The sequence below is a fragment of the Malus domestica genome, chromosome 09 (genome assembly GCF_042453785.1).
Source record: "Malus domestica chromosome 09, GDT2T_hap1".
NCBI classification, from domain to species: Eukaryota; Viridiplantae; Streptophyta; class Magnoliopsida; order Rosales; family Rosaceae; genus Malus; species Malus domestica.
Window position 1 is genome coordinate 28567397 of NC_091669.1, and position 7600 is coordinate 28574996.

At 39.4% G+C, this 7600-nt stretch overlaps 1 non-coding gene across 1 annotated transcript; it reads left to right on the forward strand.

Moving 5' to 3' along the window:
- Nucleotides 1-6826: 6826 nt before the first annotated feature.
- LOC114823372 (small nucleolar RNA R71) lies at nt 6827-6933 on the forward strand. Its single transcript, XR_003771454.2, has one exon. It is a non-coding gene; the product is annotated as a small nucleolar RNA R71 (small nucleolar RNA).
- Nucleotides 6934-7600: the final 667 nt, after the last annotated feature.

Sequence of the window (7600 nt, forward strand, 5' to 3'; positions counted from 1 at the left end):
AACACAAAGGGAAGATTCAACAACAATTAGGGCCGAATTCACTGTTTTGGACCCTTCTTTCAACAAACAACACTTAAGAACTCTTTTTCACATCTTTTCAACTCCTTTTCATTCTTTTCACAACTTTTTCGTTCTTTTTTTTTTTTTTTTTTTTTCTTTTCCACGAAATTTTTCTTTTTCTTTTCTTTTTCGTGCCTCATTCAAGACTTTGGCACACCCACAACAAAACTCACTTCCCCCACACTTGTTTTCTGCCAACAATGACCAAAAGGAATTCATTTTGAGTCATTCATTACTATGCTTCAAGAACAAAGGTATGGATGGTCCTAATCTAGGCTAGGTGAGGATAATGTGGGTTAACGAAGAAAACATAGGCTAAACAAGGCTCAACGGGGTTAAAACCTACAAAAACGACTGCATGGAATGAAGGCTTTTTGGCTATGGTGGTAACTACTAACTTCATCTTGAATATGTGTTATGTAATTCAATAACATGTTTTGAATGAAATTGGCATGAGTTCTAGCATTTGGAACTAAATGATGAAACGCCTTCTAAGTAATAACCAAGCAAAGAATAATGAGATCATGCAACGACTTTAGAAAACAACAATGCACAGATTTTAACTCTCCAAATAAACGTTTAGGCTCAAGTCTCACAAGGTTGTAGCGTTTGTTTGAGTTCCTTCCTTCAAGCATGTTACAAAAACTAATTTTTTTTTTCTTTATGATTACATGTGAATTCATAAGTTATAACCACAACCAAGCATAAACCAAAGAGTAAATCAAACTTTTATCCATGTTTATAACTCGCTTTAACAATCATGCAATTACAAACCGAATCCTCATCATTGTGTTGGAAGGTACCCTAAGACACAAACAAACACACAAAAACAACTCTTTTTGGGTTTTTAAAACAATTTTTCCAAATTTTTATGGGATTTTCGGATTTTTGAATCAAAACACACTAAAACAGCTTAAAAACACCTAAAAACAGCAAGAAACAACATTGGAAGTTATGAGTGAGAAAACCCTACGAATTTGCATCAAAACACTTTGGTTACCCCCCACACTTAAATCAAACATTGTCCTCAATGTTTCAAGCATAAACTCACACAAAAACACATAAACAAACAAACAAACAACTAACATAATAAACATGGTAGAAACGAAATAAGCAACAAAGAGAAGGGTTTAGGAACGCAAATCTGGAATTGGAGTGCTCTCTAGGTCTTCCTTTGTCGAATACATGGGTTGCCTCCCACGAAGCGCTTTCTTTAACATCTTGCAGCCGGACGATGCTCCATTGAAGGTTTATGGAACCCCACGGCATGGAGGGGTTTTTCCACAACCTGTCCTACGAAATACTTTATTCTTTGGGTCCTTGAATGGGATGGGATAATGATCCTTTCTTATTGTCGTGTTTTGGTTCTCCGAATCAACACGAACTCTTCCACCATGTTGACTTCGATTAGGTACCTGCATCATACAAGGTAACAACCTATTAGTTGAAATGGGAATCGAATTTGGAATGGGTGGCTTACCTTTGTACGGCAAAGAAATGGTAGCACTATGGACAGATGCACAAGGAGTGCACTCGGCCAGATTTGGTGATTTCAAGGTTGGGGCCATGCATTCTTTGTTGTTCACTCCAATTCCTTCTTCGATGGTGGGTTGTGGTACATTCTTGTTGACTAGTGTTGAACATTCCTGCCCTATATTTTCAATTACATTAATAGCACAACAAGAACGAACATCATTAGTATTCTCAACCGATTCAGAAATCTTAAAGTTAATCATATCACCACCAAAGGCCATAGTTACTGCTCCCTTGGCCACTTCAATCTTGGTTTGAGCCGTTTTCATGAATGGTTGTCCAAGTAAGAGTGGTGATGGTGGAGAGTGGGTTGAGTCCTCCATATCAAGCACATAGAAATCTGCAGGAAAAATCAAGTGGTCTACCTGCACCAAAACATCTTCCAACACTCCTTTGGGATATGCATTAGATCGATCGGCTAATTGAATAATAACTCCATCATTTTTAAGCTTTCCTAGATTCATAGATGCATAAATAGAATATGGCATGACATTTATAGATGCACCTAAATCTAACATAGCATGATCAAACCTCGTATTGCCAATAACACAAGGGATAGTGAACCTACCTGGATCTTTGCATTTAGGTGGTAACTTTCTTTGCAACAATGCAGATACATTCTCACTTACGTGTACCACCTCTTTCTCCCGAATCCATTTCCTTGTTGTACAAAGCTTCTTCAAAAACTTGGCATACTTCGGGATTTGCTTTATAGCATCGAGGAGAGGGATATTGACATGCACCTTTCTAAACGTCTCAAGAACGTCTTTTTCCTCTTCTTCATTCTTAGCTTGCAAAAATCTGCTAGGAAAGGGTACATCCGGAGGAATAACATTAGAATTAACTTGAATTGTACCTTCCTTACCCTTATTGGCCGAATTGGATGGCTTGGGTGGTTGCGGCAATGTTGGTTCCACCTTGGCCGTGAGTGGCTTTTGCTCCTCCTCTTCAATTCTCAACTCTTCCTCCTCGTTGGAACGTGACTTGGATGGTTTGAGGTCAGATCCGACTTGCTTTCCACTTCGCAAATGCATAGCTTTTGCAGATTCGAATCCACCTTTCGGATTGACCACCGTTGAGCTAGGCAACCTTCCTTGCTCACGAAATTGCCCCATGAACTCGGCAATTTGACCCACTTGCTTCTCCAAGTTGTCCACCCTCTTGTCTTGGATTTGCCTCTCTTTGTTTTGAGTTTGGACTTCCTGCGTCAAAGTAGTAAGTAATTGAAAAATCTTATCATTATCACTTGAATTACCTGCATTGCATTGGGCAGGTTGTGCTTGGGCTTGTGGTGGTGCCAACGGCTTTTGATAGAAACCCGGGGGTTGTTGCCTAAATCCACTTTGTTGTTGGCCTTGTTGGGGGTCTCGCCATTTGAAATTCGGATGATCATGCCAACCGGGATTGTAAGTATTGGAAAACGGATCACCACGTGATTGGTATTGGTTGCCATATCCCACGGCATTGAGTGTCTCCCACCCTCCATTCTCGATCAATTGTGGGCACTTGTCCGTATGGTGGTTTTGCATGGAGCATACGCCACAAGAAGCTACGGGTTTGACTTTTGGACCTTCCACCACCTGAGAAAGCAACGTAGTAAGGTTAGCGATTTGATTTTGAAGTTCGGTTATGGCACTTACCTCATTGACTTGATGTTGCCGTGGCATGCTCCTTTGTCCAACACCTTCGTATTGTTGAGCGTTCAACGCTCGATTAGCAATCAACATCTTTGCAGCCGTAGGGGTCTTGTCCACCAATGCTCCTCCCGCTGAGGCATCTAGCATTTGACGTTCAATTGGTAGAAGTCCCTCGTAGAAGTATTGTAGAAGTAGTTCCTCCTTCATTTGATGCTGTGGACATGAAGCAACAAGAGATTTAAAACGTTCATAATAAGTAGGAAAGGATTCACCTTCATCTTGTTGAATGCCACTTATCCTTTTACGTAGGAGGATGACTCGATAAGTTGGGAAAAACTTCTCCAAGAAAGCTCGTTTCATGCTCTCCCATGATGTGACAGTTCCGGGAGCCAATTCGTACAACCAATCTTTCGCCTTCTCTAGGAGAGAAAAGGGAAAAGCCTTCATCTTCAAGATGCTCTCATCCACGTTCACCGGAGTCATGCTTGAGCAAACGACTTCAAACTCCTTCAAGTGCTTGTTCGGATCTTCCATGGACAGCCCATGGTACTTCGGAATGTGATTTAACAAGCTTGACTTCAATTCGAACTCGGCAGTTTTGTCTGGAGCCGCCCTAGGGTATTGGATACATAGAGGTGTGGCAATATCCAATCCCGAAGCGGAAAGCTCCTTGATCGTTCGGTTGTCCACTGCCATGTCTTCCACTTCCTCTTCAAATTCAGAAACGGACTCGGAACTTGCACTTGATTCACTAGGTTCCGGGTTCTTCCTCTTTCGTCTCAACTCACGCTCAAAATCGTCGTCAAAGTCTAAAATATGTTCGTGAACCGGGTTAGAACTCCGAGTCATAAACAAGTACCTAAAACAAGAAACAAAATAACATAAGAATCTGATCTAATAAGAAAAACGAAAATAACAATCCAAGGGATTAGCAAAGTTGCTAATCCCCGGTAACGGCACCAAAATTTGATGTGAAAATTAACTAGCACTCAAATTAACCCTCTTTTTATCAATTGTAGTAAGTATGTAAGTAGGGATCGTTCTAGGCCGGGGATTATGAGGGATTGCAAAATCACTTGAAAACTGACTCAAATACGTAAAAACAAGTTTAATACACTAAACTAGACTCAAAAAATACAAAACTAAACTTTAAAATACCAAAACAAACCAAAAGACTCAAAACAGCACCAAAACACTCAAAACTGCCTTAAAACCACTTTCTGGGCAGTTTTGAACTCTAAACAAGATTTTGACGAAAATAGGTTTTAACTTGACTCAAAACACTTAAAAACACAACTAACACACTTTCTAACTAATTTGACACTTGAAAACAAAGGGGGATTTGGTTTTTACGAAATTGAAAACAAAACATAAACTTGTAAATCAAAACAGATTTTAAAACGAATTTGGCTTAAATGAATGGATGGAAAGCTAGCTAAGGGGTTCATCTCCACACATGTCACACTTGCATATAAAACGATTTCCAATTGCTTTTCAATAAACCATGAATTCTCAACGCCCCAAGTTAATTAGGTCCGCTTAAATTAACCTTCAGATTTTCCTAACGTTATTGAATTGGATGATTGCATACGACAACCCAAAGCATTCCCCACAAGTCCCCTACATGATTGCATAATAGAGATACAAGCAAGAATCATTAAGTTCTATGAAAACCATAAGCATTGACGAAGCACTTGTTGCTATGATTGCATGAAACTTATGCCAAGAATTTACTTAACGCGATTGAGATCATCAACCTTTACTACTTGTGAATATAAGTCCATAACGATTAGGTGAAATTTCCTTATATCCTAGCATTCAATTTATGCATGATAATTAAGCGTGCACTCTCAACCAACACACACAAATCAATGTAATTCACATAGATAAGTAAATTGAATTCACAACTTATGAAACGCAATTAGAAGTAATCAAATCATATCGCAAGCATAAACATGTATTTCGAATCCCCCCTAGCCAAGGGGGGGTTTAGTTCCTCATACTCGCAAAGCAAAGATACATAAATTTAGAAATTAAAATCCAAAGAAAGAAAACACCTAGAACGCTCCAACTTGGCAGCAAGCTCATCAACGAATTCTCCTTCCTCCTTGCTGCGGCAGAGAACTTTAGAACAGGTTTTTGGGGTTATTTGTGGTGTAGAATGGATGGGGAATGGTATGGAAAGGTTTAGGGTTGATGGGGGTACGGCTAGGGATGATTTTGGGCAGAAGTTTGGGACTTTGGTGATGGAAAGGTGCGGCAGATATCAAGGGCAGATTTCTGGCGTGAATGATTGTGTATGGGAGATGATATCTGATCTAGGGGTTATAATGAGTATATATAGGCATCCAAAACCCTAGGGTAATCAGATTAGGGTTTCTAGAAGCCCAAATCCACCAGAAATTAGGTTAAAACAATCAGATTTTTAGTGGGAATAAGGCCTAAGGTGCGGCTAGGGTTAGGGTTTAGAGATGGGCCTTCTAGAATGCCTTGCAAGTCAAGGAAATCAGATATTCTAGAGGCCTAGGTGCGGCTAGGGTTAGGGTTCACAAGGAATTAGGGTTTAGGTCATCTAAAAGCCCAAACCCAAGAATAGAAACTCTCGAAAATGGAAACCTCCAAGAATAGAAACTTCCTAACTTTAGAAACTTTGGTTTCCAAATCTGAATTCTTTGTTCTTCACTTTCATTTCTTCATTTCTTAAGCTCCTTTGACCTTCAAACTCGTCCATTCCTTGTGCTCCATTAGCATACACTCCATTGCAGCTCAATTTTGCTCTAAAATGCTCCATTTTGCACTTCTTTGCATACTTCGTCTCTAAACCTGAAATTGCACGAAAATGACTTTAAACACTAAAATAACTAAAGAAAAACAACATAAATGCTTAAGAACAAGCCAACTAAGTCGCATAAATATGCTCCTATCAGGCAGTAAGGGTCGGAAAAGGGCAATCACTCATTCTTAAAACCAGCCTTCTTAAGACCAAAAAGTTGGATGGAAAATGGGGGGAAAGCTCTTCGTTCCTGGTTCTTTTGCAGCTAGATCCTTCGGAACCACAAGAATCCTTAGTTAGATGAGATTCCAACTCATCAACTTTCCTTTTGAGATTTTGAGAAGAGTTGCTCTTTGGAGAGCACAGTACGATGAAAGTTGTAAGCTGTGTTCGAAGGGGGAGTTATTGTCTATCGTTGGCCTCTATGGTAGAATCAGTCGGGGGCCTGAGAGGCGGTAGTTTACCCTGTGGTGGATGTCAGCAGACTGCAAATGGCGAAGGTTGCTGGACAACACTCTATTGAACTGGAGCTGCTATTTTCTGCAAAATCATGTCAAATTTTGCATCAAAATTTTCAATTTTTTTTCCGATCTTCTCTATTTGAGCAGATACATGCGAAGATCTGATAGACATTTAAAAAACGCTCATAATTTGTGTTTGATCTGCTACCCATTGTTGAGACTAAGACGCCATGTTGTTAAACAATTAGAATGCTTCCAAGGCATTTTAGTTGAATATGAGCCTCATGATGAAGCATGAGCATGATTCTTGGTGTTTGAATTTAATCCTCTAAAAAAATTTACCCATCCGTGTGTCTCCATCAATGCCGAGGTGAAGACACTTTCTAAATAACTCCTTAAACCGCTCCCATGCCTCGTGAAACTCTTCATGTGGCTTTTGAGCACAAGATAAAATTTGAATTCTCATATCAAGAGTCTTAGAAGCTGGATAATATTTGCTAAGAAATTTTCCACTCAATTGTGCCCAAGAAGTAATATTGGCAGATGGTAATGTAAGGAGCCATGTTCTCGCCTTTTCTTTCAATGAATAAGGAAAAAGGTGAATTTTGATTGACTCGGTTGAAAATCCCTTCACTATAATATTTTTGCATCCCATAAAAAACTTTATGATATGCATATTAGGATCATGAGCTTTCTTCTTTTCAATTTTTCTCACATTTGAGTTTTCCTGGAAATAACCTTAGCCTCGAATTAAATAATAACATTTTTTGCCCTAGCAAAAACTCTTTCTAGAGAATTTGACTGTCACGAAATGGTTTTGTTTTGTCGTTTTGTCTTTGTGTATACGTGCAATTTCATAAGCCTTAGTACGAATTTTCTCAAGCTCATTGAGTTGCAGCTTACTCTTTTCTTCTGCTGAATCATAAGCAAAATTTCACTCCTTAATAGCCCAAAATGCTCTATGCTCTATGCTCTAGCTCTATAGGTAAATGACAAGCTTGGCCATATACGAGCTGAAATGGGGACATCCCAGTCGCAGTTTTAAATGTTGTTCTGTATGCCCAAAGTGCATCGCTTAATTTCAAACTCCAGTCTTTGTGAGTGGAGGTGATTGTTTTCTCTAAAATGCGTTTGAT